Below are 4,867 nucleotides of genomic sequence, written 5' to 3' on the forward strand. Positions count from 1 at the left end.
TGTCACAGTGTACCGAGTACACGTCAGCATGTAACTCACTCAGTGGCACTGGACAAGGACTAAATCAAAGTGATTGATTTAACTGAACGATTTCAACTCAAGGTTCTCTTGCTCCTTTTTCGGTTGGCTGTGATGTCTCTGAAGGCGTTGTAGGTCAGTCTGGATCTGTTCCTCTTCACATGAGGCCGAATGTGGGGTTCTGCAGCTCTTCTTTATTTATTGACTGCTTCTATCGTTGCATTTTGCACTTTTTTTCCGTTCAATCTTTTCCAATCGTACCAAAAGCTTCAGAAGGTTTGCGCTGCAGTTCATTTAAGATTAACTATTTGTGTGTGTGTGTGTGTGTGTGTGTGTGTGTGTGTGTGTGTGTGTGTGTGTGTGTGTACTAAATTTTTAAAAACACTGTACAGATCACATTTTTTTGCTCCTCCCTTTGTATGCTGATAGACTTTTTGTAAGGTGCTTTGAGCGCTCTGCTCCCAGATGTCACTTTGTAAATGTGCTCATCCAACTGCTAAAGGAGAGGGATGTAAATACTGTGAAAAGCTTACTGTACAGTGCTCCTTCACCTCTGTAAGAGTGGCAAGAGGAATTATTTAACAGTGGTCAGTAAATATCTATTAAAGTATAGAGTAATAAATAAATGGTCTGTGGGCTTTTGATTGACGTGTGCTATTGGCGAATATAGGACGAAGGGTGGGGGGGACATCCTGCCAACACACTCGGACGAATAAAGTTATCAGTTCTGCGCTGTCTCACACACACGGTCTTATTATTAGACTGTTTGTAGAAAGAGTCAACTTTCATTCAAGATATAAAACAATACATTTAAAGAGGAAGACTCAAAAGACTTGCGACAACTTCCATGGTGGCCAACAAAACTACATCATCCCTAAAACACTATTTCAATGAGATTGTTAAGAACAGAAAGGTCTCTAAAGTAGTGCTTTTTAAGACTGTGCCCCCGTTATTAGAAATAAAGTGAAGGATTTGTGAACAAGTCAGAAACAGGCCAATTATAAAAGAGTGCTTTCAGTAAAACAAATACTTTAAAATAAATGGTTTGGCTTATATAAATCTAAAGAGGTCTTTCAGAAATTCCTGAAGACAAAAAGCATGTATGATAGCTGTGTCCCACGATGTGTATTCACGATGCAGACAGGTGAGTTATTAAATGCAATCTACCGATAGAAATGATATCGCAGCTCGTCTGTAGTTATTAGTGTAAAGTCACTTAAACGCTTTAAAGTCTGACAAACGTCCTACTGAGGCTGTGACGTGTTGGGTGTTTATACTTTAGGTTCCATTTCTGTTCATAAATATCACTTTCTAAGTAACGTTATGGAATAAATACACAAAGAAGGAGAACTTCTGTTTAGTTGTGTGATTATGAATAAACTTTACATTCTGTTGTGGGAAAAAAAAGGTACTTGCATACAAGTTAATACATGTGTTTTGTTGACATTGGTGGCTTCTCCTCTGCTTTGAGATTGCAATATTACTTATATCTGAAAGTACATGGCTTAACTGATTTAATTTGAATTTAAATGACCGAAAAATATTATTTTCTCATGTGGGCCAGGTAACCAGGTGACGTCAGTTAAGTCCCAGATGGTTCATGGTTCAGGTTGCAGGTTCATACGAATTAACTGAAGTTTAAACCAAATGCTAATTAAGCTGAGATGTAGGAGAAATACAACATGGATAGATGCTGCTGGACTGACATGTTTATTTCAGGAATGAGCCAATTCACTCAAACCCTCAAACTACACTTTAAAACACAAAATCATACCAGAGACAATTTACACAACCAATTTATTTATTTTTCCAGAAAAAAACAACACAAAACTCTGAAAACATAGAGAAACACACACCTTTAAATTACACGGGCTCTTATAAACAAAATAAAGTCTCTTTCTATATTTACATCAGCAGGGGCATCGACAGGTGACTCCTCACCAAGTCTCTGCTCAAATAAGAAACATTTTCCTCTGATATTCACCTCAGTGCACAAAAGCCGCCATCTCTCCACAGTCCTGACCCCGGATGTTTAAGATAAGCCCCGAACCGTCATGTCTGAAATGTGTCTTCTTTTGGATTTGTCACCATTGCAGTTGGTTAAAGGTGGATCGTTCCCAGTGTTACTGGGACGCGAAGCTCTTGTTAAACGGTCAAATTGCTCAACATGGTATTTGAGTGACGAGAACTAAAGACTCCAAAACTAAATATGAGCTCAGAAGTGCTAGCTACAGCTTCCAAAAAGCTAATGGTAATATATTAGCACACGCCACGCGTATTAGCGTATGCTAAGTGCTAACACGAAGCCTAATAGCCCTCAGCGAGCGTAATTGTTAGCACTGCGCACCGTAGCCAACAATCTACGGTTTGTGGTGGACTTTTAGGGTTAGAAGTTTAGGAAAAGTATTTGATATTATCGCCGCACCTGAATGACATGAACATGTGCATTACAGCATGACAGAGGAGGTCCGTAGGGTTAGAGAACAGATCACGCTAATTATCCAAATTGGATATGGTTAGCAACACGTAACGGGGAGGCAAGGACAATTGAATACATTTGAACTTTTCTTAAGGCCTTTACATTAAATGTTGTTCAATTAAAGGCAAAAGGCTTTAAAACGAATTGTTATTGGGGGACTTAAATATACATTTTTAATATCATACCTTAAAGTTTTGTGCCACAATTGTGGACGTCAATGATGGAGTTAGAATATAAACTTTGGAGAATGAGTCGAAATAAAGTTAACGGTACATAATTACTCAAATATTTTGTGATATTTCTACTGGTATAGATTAAAAATGCATTTTCGAGCGAGCTTCTCAATAAACAAGAAGTTTGTTATTTTAGGGCTTTGTGTCCCTGTTGAGCTGATCATGATTGATGGATATGGGAGAGGGAAGTCGTAGGAACTTTGTGAGATAGAAAACACAAGTTTCTTACAAATACATATGTATATAACAGTGATGTCTACATACAAATGTCTGTTCCCTATGAATATTATGAGTAACAGTTGTGTCGATCTGTTTTACGGATTTCGAATTCCGGGCACTAATTGAAGTCTAGTGAGTCACGTGACCAAGCATTTTTAACTTGTGGATGGTTTTAAGTTCTCCGGTGGTTCGTCCACCCCAAAACCATTGTTTTATATTTCCTTATTCACTTTGGGTAGCACAGTCAATAGCTCCTAACCATTGGTTGACCGTCTCCATATCTCTGTCGCAGCCATTGTTAAATGGAATTTGGGATTTTTTTGAATGAGGAACGGGAAAATATAAGATTAATTAAAATTACCTTACAAATATGACAATAATTCCAGTGCAGCTTCAGGAAATTTGAGAGCAACAGAATGTCAACATCTGGAACAAGGTCTGGCGCGCTAGTAAAAAGAAAATGACAATCCTGCAAGTCATTTTTAACAAGTGAGTATGTCAGATGTCGTATGTATGTGTATTTTCTGCAGTGAGGCAGGAAGCTGCATCTCAAGAGCAGGAAAAAAAAGGTCATACATGGACAGGAGGTGCTCAACACAACAGTCAATTAACACTCAAAGTAGCAAACATGGAGGTATAAAATAAGAATAATTGGGGTGTGGTTGAGGTGAACCCACAAGTTGTGCAGAAGAAACTGATGAGACACAAAAATACAGCATATACAGCATGGCTCAACTGAACAGTGGATGTGAGAGTACTACACAGAGGAGGGGGGGGGGTCGTTGATTCAGTGTACTCTCTGGGATGCATCTTCGTAAAGATGATTTCATTGGCAGTCTGATTGTAAAACCTTCAGGAACAATGAGATATTCCCAACCTGTTCAAACCGGTTACTATGATTTCTAAAATTTGACCAATGACGTATGATGTATTTCTGAAAGTACTTTAGACTGCAGTCTACAGTAGATGTTGGAAGAAACATCTGGCTATGGATGGATGCCAAAACACCATTCATTTAAAGAGGTATTGTATAACCTCAAAATGATGCAGAAGGCAAATTTGACTGTCAAAGGACACCTGAAAAAAAAGTCTTCTGTAAGGGATCGCTCTCAAAGTCTGAAAAATGACCCCAAAGGTCATCAGGGGATTGTCTAACTTGATGCTGGAGATTAAAGTTTTTTATTATAGAAGTCTGAGCTATAAAAATAGGAGTAAGCCTTTACCTGCAGCAAGGGAGGGGGAAATGTAGCACAGTTGCATTATGGGAAGTTTAGCATCCAGTGTTTTTGGAGCTTTAACCGTACCGGGGTCTAAAAGTCTGGGTTCAGTTTTACCCTTTTTTAAATAATCATAGGCTCTGAAGTGCTGAAATAAACCTTCAAATGGAGTGTGACAACTTGAATAATTCCATGAAGAAAGAGAAAATAGGAGAAATCTTGTGTTAAAGAAAGCTGCCAGGAACGCTCATCATTGTTGATAACCATCCTTTGCCAGCAGGGAGCAGTGCTGACGTACTAACAACAAAGCGCTCGTCGATGACCTGCTGCTTCAGCCGGTCCAACAGGTTCAAACACCTGACAGGACGCTATGTCTGTCAGAACCATAAAACGTTTTGCGCTTTGTATTCTAAAACAAAGCAGCTGTCTGAAGGGATCTGTCTCTGTGTGTGCGTGCATGTGTGTGTGTGTGTGTGCGTGTGTGTGTGTTCAGGGCAGCGGTTCAATGAAAACAACAAAGAAGTGACTTTTTCTCAACACACCTCTCCATATTTGTCCTAACGCAGGAGCAATGTTTTCATCCGCTGTCAACTGTCGCTGAGAACGCCCCGCCCCCCTCCCTCTTTTTCATCTGACTGTCAATCAGGCACCATTCCCCTCTCATACCTCCCTCCCTTCCACCCCCCCCCCCCCCCCCAGCT

The sequence above is a fragment of the Pungitius pungitius genome, chromosome 8 (genome assembly GCF_949316345.1).
Source record: "Pungitius pungitius chromosome 8, fPunPun2.1, whole genome shotgun sequence".
In the NCBI taxonomy this organism is placed as follows: Eukaryota; Metazoa; Chordata; class Actinopteri; order Perciformes; family Gasterosteidae; genus Pungitius; species Pungitius pungitius.